At 31.3% G+C, this 11,678-nt stretch overlaps 1 protein-coding gene across 8 annotated transcripts in view; it reads left to right on the top strand.

The window, feature by feature from the left end:
* Nucleotides 1-597: 597 nt before the first annotated feature.
* Nucleotides 598-11,678, top strand: part of LOC143059033 (sodium-driven chloride bicarbonate exchanger-like) — a 66,021-nt gene continuing 54,940 nt past the window's right edge. For 7 of the 8 annotated variants that reach the window (XM_076232504.1, XM_076232506.1, XM_076232500.1 and 4 more), the window contains exon 1: nt 598-749. The gene's annotated coding sequence lies outside the window, so the exon portion shown is untranslated. The remainder of the gene's footprint in view (nt 750-11,678) is intronic. The other variant, XM_076232499.1, reaches the window with a different exon arrangement.

Raw genomic sequence — 11,678 nt, 5'->3', positions numbered from 1 at the left:
GGCTAAATGATAGAATTGTAAAATAAAATACGAGAAGATAGCTTTTAAAAAATGATATGGTAACCGTACGTTTTTTTTTCTGGCTAAAATACAAAATAGCAAATTTCCATGAAGATTCCTTCAGAAAATGCACTATTTCAGAGTTACCTCCACTTAAATTGCTAATTTAAAAACATTAAAAATCAAGCAAAGATATTCTACACTTGTAACAATATTAATATTTATAAGATTTGTTCTTTTAAATGAAAATTCACATTAGATATCTGCATTCCTGCATCAAATTTTGCTAACGTGATTGAAAATCTGGACCTAAAGTTCTCTGTTTTTTACCATCCAAAATGGCGGAAAACACCCATACCACCTTAAGACTGTAATTAGAAAAAAATGTGAACTGTATAGTTACAGGAAATAGACTGTAAACATAGAGAAAAATATACTTGATGGAATGCAGGTTCTCCTCAGTGATAGAGGAGGGAATTACAGAAGGTAACAGGTGTAAATTTCTAAATTAGTTACTTCTAAAATAGAGGACCATGGTTGTCTTCTATATTGTTAAAAAATTATGGCTGGTATTTAGCACGACCTAATGTATTTTTTGGCACCTGTTTCCGGAGAGTTCCAGTCACGTTCGCGTGAAAGAAACTGAACTCTTGAACTGATTCTATGGAATATATGCTAATTATTTATTTGTTTGAATAACATTTTTATTCTCAGAAGTTAACAAATTGTGGAATTGTAAGTCATTTAGCGTAAGTTTCAGTATAAATAGCTGAAAATTTTCCATGTTATTGAACGAGTTCAAATAGTCAATGGTCTTTGTTTGACGTCAACGGGAAGAAATTGTTGTTTGATTTCTCAATGTCAATCAGGTTATATGTTTAAAGGAACATATTTATAAATTTAATGTTTCTTTTCCTCTAGGAATGTAATTTTAAGTGATAGAACATCACATTGTGGTTTGTAACATGTGACACGAGTCCAGCACATGGAGGATCATTCTGAATCTGAATTTCTCTTAGATTTTAGACACATGGTACACATGTACAATTAATCCTGATATAATGATTACAATCTGTTTACAGGTACATGTACATATATCTAGCACATGCTTCAAATTAAACAGTTAAATGTATGTAGATCTAAACAATAGTCAGTCTTTGTGTAACCTGAGCCCGAGATCATGTTTCTTCTAACAAAATCATCTTTGTCTCCAACGGGACTCGAACCTGGGACCTCTGTGTTACAAGGCAGCATGTATTCCGACTGAGCTGAAAAAGTTCTTCCCTAGCTCAACTGCTTATGGCTGGATACATTTTAAGTATCTACATATTTACATGTACTACATACATGTATGATGTAGTCATAAACATTTGTACCAAGGGAAGCTACCACATCACACTTCCCTGATCTAAAGAATAATTGTAATGATGATATCTTCATTTTACACTTCCCTGTCTAGGTAATTCTTTTTTTGGGGGTTTTATTGTCAATGTTAGATGCCAGACTCCACCAGGACTCTAGCCCAACAGTCCAACACCTCTTTGTGACAAGGCAGCACATATACAGACTAAGCTAAAGAAGTACTTCCCGAGCTAAACTGCTAACAGCTGGCTTAGTATCCACTACATATACCAATTCCTTCACATTTGTAAGAACAACTTCAGATATATGTCCATTTCATGAATCATGCCTTAAGCTTTTACTGGAAAAGATTGTCAATTTTGCACAACCTTAAGGATATAATTTTTCAGATACATGTAGAAGGCTCACATGCATTCAAGCACCTTTTAAAGTTTCAAGCATTATGTGGGATAGTATGTCAGCCAAGGCTCCATGTTAACGTTGAAGCCTGTACCTTGACCTATAATGGTTTACTTATAGAAATAATTTATGGTGTCCATGAATGCAATTTCGATATACAACTGAAGGGGGGGGGGGGAAATGGGGTGAATTTGTGTGCACTTTCAAAAATATACATCATTTACATGTCACTTGTAGAAAGCTTAAAACAATGTTTTTCTCACATCTATTCTATAGACAAGTACAATGATTATTGCTGGTTTTTCTCCCTTATTTGAAAATGATATTGTGATACTTATAATACCTCATGATCAGTTATCATTTTCTATATATAAAATTAGTGCGATTGAATGGTTTTACACTAGTAATTTTTGGGGCCCTTTATACATATAGCTTGCTGTTTGGTGTGAGCCAAGTCTCCGTGTTGAAGCCTGTACCTTGACCTATAATCATGATAATGGTTTACTTATAGAAATTGTTACTTGGATGGAGAGTTGTCTCATACATTTAGGTACTCATACATGTACCACCTCTTCCTATATCTATATACAATATTTTCACTATTTTTCAAATTACATGTACAAGCGCTAAACTATTTGACCAGTCAATAGTTTCCATCTATTGGACCTTTGTGAAACTATTTGACCGCAAGCGTCAACATTTCACGGAATTTCACAGTGTTCTAGGATTCCCATTACCCGTTACCCGGGGTAAGTGGATTAGGACAACGGGTAAGTCATTTTTTAGCCTTTGTCACCCGGTGGTAAGTCAATTTTCAAGTTCGGGGAAGCCGAAAAACTCTTGAAATTTCCCGGTCCTCTTCAATTTTCCCATATCTGCTTTTTATTTTTATTAAATCACGAGAAAAAACTTTGATAAAAGATCGAAGATTTTGTCGATGTCTATCGGCGCTTTTATTCAAGCACTCGTTTACTAGGTGTAATCAAGCGCAAAAGAGACCACATTCTTCTCCTATCATTCTAAAAGTCGGTCACGGTGTCGGTAAAATCGGAAAATCCGGATTGATAACTGGTGCTTAAATCGGGATATAAACGATTTTTTTTCTTGTCATCGGAGGAAAATAAACTTACAGTTGCATTTATTATAGCTCTTAATAAATGACATAGTAATAACTATAACATATTTGTCAAATTTAGTAAGAAATCGTTTTTTTAAAATTTTGTACAAAATTCAATCGTATCCGAATCCAGCTTTGTTCAGACAAACTTCACAACATATAATTTAAAGCATGTCATAAAAGTTTTTTGAGCGGCCCCCAGACCCCCGGCCATAAGGGCGGCGAGCTTTAGCTCGCCGCAGCGGACGGCGCTTTGCGCCGTCCGCATTGGTTGGCGGATTTAACTTTTAGATGTGGGTAAGTCATTTTTTTATTGATCTTACCCGTGGTAAGTCAAGGTGCCAAAAAAATCCTAGAACACTGTTTCAAAAGCAGCTACGGGATTGGATAATGCTGTTGGAGTAATAACATCATGTTTTACCTATAGTATCTAGGGTTGACATCAGTGTGGGATGTTTACCTATTGTATCTCAGGTTGACATCAGTGTGGGATGTAGCCTTAGCATTCAAAATATAAATGAAGTACAGGGTGCTCGCTAAGGATTTTTGAAGGAGAGTCTAGGGACTCATCATTTTTAGCCATGATAAGTCCAACACTGGCAACAGCAAGAAGAAAATATCTTATTGCAATATAATGTAATATTTTAGTCTCCATTTCCTAACAGAGCAATGAAATGACATTAAAATCAGATCACTTTTAAACTTTTGTTTAAAATGACGATATTTGTGTTTAACTGTGTTAAGTTTAAACAAAATATTTCAATCTTGATGCATCTGTGGACTCAGCAGTTTTGAAAATGGTGAGTCCAGACAGATTTTGATGAGTCCAGGACTCGTGGACTCGCCTTAGTGAGAACCCTGGAAGTAAAAGTGAAACAGGTGACAATCGTTAAACTTCGGCTTCAAAACACGAACTTTAATTACCTGCCATATTTTCACAACAACACTGACCGATTGATAAAAAAATTGACGATTATACGAAATTTAAACGAAAAAAATTATAAATTCATGCACAGAAGACTAAGTTTATGATGTTTGTATGCATAGGTTCAAGAATTGGAATTCGAAGAACATTATTTTTCACCGGTCACTCCTTTCTTATGACTTTAATATTGCCAATAACTAACAAGTTCCGGGTCGAATCCGATACTGATACAAATAGTATATTCACCTGTTACCTATTACCTTATCTGTATGTTCCGCATCTGACAGGCGCACCACCAAATGGTGTATACACTGGTCATAATCACAGGGTTGACACCACTAAATTCGATCATAATTATTGTCAAATTGTTCCCTATTGTATTATTTTAATCAATTTGTTAGCAGGCATGACATAAAACAGTGAATCAAAGAATTCAACTTTAATAATAACTTATATACATGTAGGTCAATGCTGTTAATTAAAAGTACTCCATTCCAGGACATTTTATTTTCCAAATAATTAATATTACCAATAATTGATAAGTTCCAGATCGACTGGTTCAAACAGAAAGATTTGAAAGCAGAGAAAATTGTGTATCTTATAATCGGCATGACTTTATCAGATGACAATACCAATACTAAAATAAAGCTTAAGCATAGTTATACACTTTAATTCAGTCATGGACCCGCGATATCACAGGTGTGATCTAGTGAATATATATAAGAAGATATGGTGTGAGTGACCATGAGACAACTCTTCATTCAACATGTTCAAGTCGCAATCTCAATGAATAAAAAGTTTACAATTATAGATCAGAGTACAATAACAGTCTTCAACACAGAGCCCTGGTTCATACAGATCAACAAGCTATTAAGGGCTCCAACATGACTAGTGTAAGGCTTGTGATATAAACATGTATACAATGTAGAATAAAATCCCAGATTTACATTGTTATTAAATGGTATAAATTTTGAACTTAATAATGGAACAAATGTTTAAGCTATGTTTTCCTTTCATGGTATATTACATGTGACGTACATTGTATACATATATCACTTAAAGTATTATAGGAACTTGATCTTACATTGGATACCACATCAAATAATTAAGGATTATTAAATACCTGTTCAAATGGTGTCAGTGTAACATTATAAGGCAAACAAAAAATTATGTGTTAAATATACCCCTATCTACCCTAATTTTTATCCCCTAATCTACCCTAAAGTTTTAATACCATTTTTGATTAAGCAAGTGTTAAATTCACAACTTTGCTCCCTTAGATCAAGACTCAATGTAAAAAATATTAAAAATAAAAAAAAATCCCTACCAACCTAGACCCTATTTTTTTCAGCATGTTCAGTATGCGACAGTAAACACACATACTTTTGTTTGGCCAAATTATAAACAAATGTCAGTACAATTTAATGATGAATTCAAAAATCTAATTCTAAGGTGTCCCACTTCACGTACTAGTACATGTACTAGGCTTCGTTTGGCAGGTAGGCATGACCTCGAATTTTAAAACATTTAAAAAATATATAATATATTTTAAAGACCTGAGGGTCATTAGGATAAATAAGGATATTAAACACATTACCATTTAATTATTAAATATCTTTAATGGAATAATTGTACAGGGTTAAGAAGGAAATATATATAAGGAAGGAAGTCCGGATCATTTCACTTGGGACAAGCATCAATTAATAGCTTATCATTGAGTTCCGACAATGAGTGATCCTGTCTGGATTAGATCATTTCTAGTCATGATGTTCCTATTATTGATTATAATCGAAAAACTACTATCTATTAGGCATGGCCGTTTCAAAAGTTGAGGGACCAGTTTTGGTAATTTTATTGTTCGTACACCAAAATGAAAATAACTTTGATAAACTACCCTTAACATATTTATAGACATAGATTTTTTTTTTTTTTTATAAAAACACCATTATTATCTAGTCAATTTTGATAATTCAGTATAAGTTCAATGTTTTCATGAGGTCAAAAACTTTTTTTTTACAAACCCAAACAATTTATTGTCTGCCATGACCTTTTTTCCTTCTTTTACATGTTGAAATACACACCAAAATAAATGCACATTTTGATTTCTTTCAAGTACAGACATTATTAATCAACAGTTTTCAGAGAATAGCATATATACACAAAAGAACATTAAGTCATTTCAATAGTTTGAAAATTTAGTAATTTGACTTTACATTTAATGATAAATCTAACTTTTCATAAACATGATAAATGTATTGATTGCTGAAATATATCAATGCACCGAGAAAAGTATCCATTCCAACATAAGAATAAAATAAACCATTTATAGTTCTTACTGATATTTAAAGATTTAAGAAATCAACTTCACTATTGTTACATTTCTATAACAAACAGTTGTTTGATATTTACTTCTGTAAGGAATATCTACAAAATTAAGTGATTTATTGAAATTCTGAAGAAAAAGGTATTGACTGGAAGAATCAATTGTTCAAAATCATTGTTGGAATTATCAAACATATAATTTCATGTCCAAGAAAATAGTAGACTAGACAGTGATCATGAACATACATGTAGTTAAGCAACGAACATTTAATCAATCAATTTGTTGACTAGTACTATGTAAGAGGTGTTATCTGCTGAAATAAAATTAAAAAAAATATCTTCTATGTTGATTTTGGTTGGGGGGGGGGGGGGGGGTGATGGGGTAGAGGACTACTTGTTTTGACTGTGTAAGTGGTGTTAACAGTTAACTGCTAAAATAAAGTAAAAAATATTTTTTAAATATTGATAAAAGCCTCCCTGCTCTCAAATTCTTGGTTTAAAACTGGCCAGTTAAATGTTAATGTAAAGCCACTATTTTTTGTATCTCTTGGCTGTAGAAAGCTAGAATGTTGTGCATAGTTTACATGTTAAAAGTATTGCTGTTATACATGTTATATTATATAATTTAAACATTTGTATTTTACTATCTAGATTACAATAACATACAGGCGTAACATAACTCTGTGTCAACAATTTACTTGAGTGGGTTATGCACTGTAATTGTATAATATTCTAGTGATAAAAGACAGATTTCCTTTACAATTGCAAGAAGGAAGGTTTTTTTTTTACTTGTTAATTTTAAGCATTAAATCAAATATACTTTGTCAGTTTTTGTTTAATCAATTTTTTTCTTTGAGATTTTATACAAATTAAGATGCATAGATCTTCCTGGATTTTTGTAAAGATACGTGGAAATACTATTGCGTAGTGAAAATGTAAACTTAAGGTGAAGGGTAGTAAAGTGAAACTTAAACATTATGTAAATGTGTTTCAACCATTTAAATACAATTGTATACTGTAAAAGTAAATATTTCCTATATGATAAAATGTAAATATAAAGTACTAAACATTAACATGGAACAGGCTATTATTTGAACTTGGAATTATTTTTAATTTTGAAAGTTGCATAATTTCTTGTGCTGGAAATTAAAAAAAAATTTCATGTTTATTTGGTAAAAAAATGTATTCTAATGTTTTGAACGGATCATAACACTTTCCATACAATGTATTTTGTATAGATAGTGTTGTGCGCGGCACAGTACATTCTATTGAAAATGTACTATCTTCTTTGTAATAGAAAGTGTTGTGCGCAGCACAGAACATTTGAGTACAGAATAAACATGGAATTTATTAAAAATTTCCAGCACAAGAAATTATGTAAATTCCATAAATAAAAATAATTCCAAGTTCAAAAAATAGCCTGTTATGGGCACATTTTGTTGTTAAAAGCTCATTAGACTATCCACTTTTCGTGATTTGGTGATAGAATTTGTACATCAGGTAGAATCCAAGTTGGACATCTTTTCAAAAATTTATATTCACTCTATTTTTCTACTGTCAAAATTCACAAATATTATTAGTAGGTTTAATTTATACATGTACAGTAACATGTACATGTAAACACACCAAGAAATTGAATATGAGGGCAGAGAACCCTTAACCAATATTATAGTAAAGCAATTTTACAATATTATTAGCATAAAACATTTTTTTTAAAGTAACCTTTCATGAACTTTTTATACAACTGCAAAAATTGAAAATGGTTGTATATTGGTACGACGTTGGTGCCGTCGTCGTCCAAATACATTTGGTTTTCGCATTATAACTTAGTACAAGTAAATAGAAATCTATGAAATTTTGACACAAGGATTATGACCATAAAAGGAAGGTTGGGATAGATTTTAGGAGTTTTGGTCCCAACTGTTTAGGAATAAGGGGCCAAAACGGTTCAAAATTAAACTTTGTTTGATTTCATCAAAAAATGAATTATTTAATTGGGGTTCTTTGATATGCCAAATCTAACCGTGTATTTAGATTCTTAATTTTTGGTCCTGTTTTCAAATTGGTCTACATTAAGGTTCAAAGGGTCCAAAATTAAACTTTGTTTGATTTTAACAAAAATTGAATTCTTGGGGTTCTTTGATATGCTGAATCTTAACATGTACTTAGATTTTTGATTATGGGCCCAGTTTTCAAGTTGGTCCATATAGGGGTCCAAAATTAAACTTTCTTTGATTTCAACAAAAATTGAATATATGGGGTTCTTCAATATGCTGAATCTAACCATGTATTTAGATTTTTAAAAATATTTGGTCCGGTTATCAAATTGGTCCACATTGAGGTCTAAAGGGTCTAAAATTTAAAATTATTTGATTTCATGAATTCTTGGGGTTTTATGATATGCTGAATCTAACCATGTATTTAGATTTTGGATATTGGACCATAATCATGATAATAGGTAAATGTTCAATTTGAAATTTTAAAGTTTTTAAGTTTAAGTTCTTAGACCACATTCATTCTGTGTCAGACACCTATGTTGTGTCAACTATTTAATCACAATCCAAATTCAGAGCTGTATCAAGCTTAAATGTTGTGTCAATACGTGCCCCAACTGTTCAGGGTTAGACCTCTGCGGTCGTATAAAGCTGTGCCCTGCAGAGCATCTGGTTTTTTAATGTGAGCATAGAAGTTAAAAGATTTCAAAAAATGCAATCAAGGCTAAGGGATATTGGCCCTAATTTTTAACTTGTACTTATATTTGTTAAAGCCTTTAATTAATGTTAAATACAAATAAAGTTTTCAATGGAGGTTGTCTGTACCATACAAATAGTTTTAAGTGAATGTAATTTTATATCATACAAAATTTAAACTGCATATAGGAGAAGTCATATATATATATGTATGTATATATAAAGAAAAAAACAAAATGCTTACTGTTAATTTAGAAATTATTGCATGCATATAAATTTATTATTGTGATTTTAGAAGTATCGATTAATTATTGCAATTTATATATATGTGTGTCTCATATCAGAATGCCAGTTCTTTTATTGCAATATAATTTGCATAAAATTTAAAAAAAAAAACTTGCTATAATTTCTGAATTTACAATACACTAATACAATGTATAATACTATTTCGACCCCATAGCCTGTTTTTACTCCAGCCCCTCGATGTTTTAAATCCCATTGTATATGATCAGTAAGAGATTAACAATGTTTTAACACAGTAGTGTAAACAGACTGGGAACATTTGAAACATTTTAATATCAATTGTCAACTGTCACACAAATGATCCATTGATATAGGAAAAGATGTAACAGTTATATTCTTAAAAGGTGAGGGATAATTATTTATACAGTGGCAAACAAATTTGATGCTAACTTGGGGATCCTTTATTATATGTTGTGCAATCGGATGAAGTAGGAAACGTATATCGTATAATTTGTGTGCGATTTAAATGAAAGGAGGATTTGATCGTAATTGGGTAGTTGTTACATTGACTTGTCTAGAATCAGGTAGGGATCTAAAGTCAAGAAGGTTGAAGGATCTGAGGTCATGTGAGTTGAAGCATGGAATTATTACATTGACGTCATTATGATATTTCTCTGGTTGAAGCTTAAGGTAGCTATATGTATACCTTTATATATGTAGTATAATTGACTTTTCTTAGATTAGTAAAGGGATTATTTAATAGAATTTAATGACCTGAATTTAAGTTTGTAAATATAACATGTGTACGATCATTTCAGGTATTTGGTACATGTATAAGTTTGATGCTACATGTAGTTAAGCCTGTACCGTTGGCCTCTTAAGTCTGCCCCAGACTAGTAAAATTTCATTTTGTTACTAGTCAACTTTTGCAAACTTTGTTGAGACACATACAGACATAAGAAAATGTCTGAAAATTTGTATATAGACTTGTAGTTGGTACTTATACATATCAAAAAGAAGATATGGTATGATTGCCAATGAGACAACTGTCCACAAGAGACCAAAATGACACAAAAGTTAACAACTAAAGGTCACTGTACGGCCTTCTACAATGAGCAAAGCCCATACCACATAGTCAACTATAAAAGGTCCCGAAATGACAATGTGAAACATTTCAAACGAGAAAACTAATGGCCTTATTTATATAAAAAAACCAATGAAAAAATAAATATTATGGTTTAATATTGGCTGTAGTTTTACAGCTATAGGGACCTAATCCTTGTTTTGGATTCCATCACAATATCTTCGTCACAGGCTGTTTGTAGCCATTCAGTCTACAACATGTTTAATGCAGATGTTTATTAGTTTTAAGGCTTAAATTTATTAGGGTCCTGAATTTTGTTTTAAATTGTATTATTACCTGTACAATCTTCTGAATTAAATGCTGTCTGTAGCCCTGTTTAATGCAAATGTATCATGTGTATCTTCAATTAATTATACTACACGTAATTAACATGTATATTGGATTCTTTCATGTTATTACTAGTTAAGCAACAATATGTGACATGTACATTATATAATGTATCCTACAACTGCTGCTTTTAATTAGGTTAAATTCAATTGCACGAAATTTTTATGTCATATATTTTGACATTTTTCATCATCACAGGTGTATGTATATATATAGTCTGTACTAAACGTGTTGTATTTTCTGTTTTAGGTGCAAGCTTATCGGTCATTGTATTATCTGTTTAGTAAATGTCATTGACCTTAAACATAATCATGAATGGTCACTTTATAAAGCCTTGCTACACATGTGCCGATTTGTTTGTACCCTCACAACCTAAAGAAAAGCAACACATAAATTCAATATCCTTATAGGAATATAAGCACTTGAAATTGAATAATCCATCTACTTTTTTATCAATTTTCTTATAAATTCTTGAAATATGCAGGATTATTAAAAAAAAAACCATATATATATATTTATCTACTTCATGTACTTTATGCTTAAAACATTGCCATGATAGCTGTTAAAAAAATATATTTTTAGAACAATTATTTATTTTGTTTCATCATACAGGTCATAGTATGGTTAAAATCCTATTTCAAATGTCCCAATTTTTTTAGTAAATTTTGCAATAGAATTAATTTAATGTCATAACATTGCAATTGTGTTCTATCGTGCATTTGCTAATTATCTGATAGGTAGTAAAATTGAGCTTGTACAATATTATAAAAGTATAATATTCCTGTTTTTAGAGGGACAGGAAAGATAAAACTTTTATTGAGAAGGATCAGCTGATAGGTGTTGTGGTTTTGTATGCACTGAGTGTACATGTACATTGTAAGTGGGGAAGATAGTAACCTTGGAATAAACAGTGAACAAATGACCTTTCATGCCAAGTTATTTGCTTTTGAATTAATTCTGCTCTGATTTCCTATTTATTGATAAAATGATAATATAAATAACAAAATTTTTATTGATAGACTTTATTATCCTACCAGACATTGACTAAAGGATACAATGGAGGCTAAGAATATAATCTATTTTCTTTCTTTTTTACACGATGGAGATTTTTGTTTGTTTTCACATTACAATTTCAATATAGAGAGGGCT

Source organism: Mytilus galloprovincialis, chromosome 14 (assembly GCF_965363235.1).
Source record: "Mytilus galloprovincialis chromosome 14, xbMytGall1.hap1.1, whole genome shotgun sequence".
NCBI classification, from domain to species: domain Eukaryota; kingdom Metazoa; phylum Mollusca; class Bivalvia; order Mytilida; family Mytilidae; genus Mytilus; species Mytilus galloprovincialis.
This window is presented reverse-complemented; position numbering and strand designations above follow the sequence as displayed.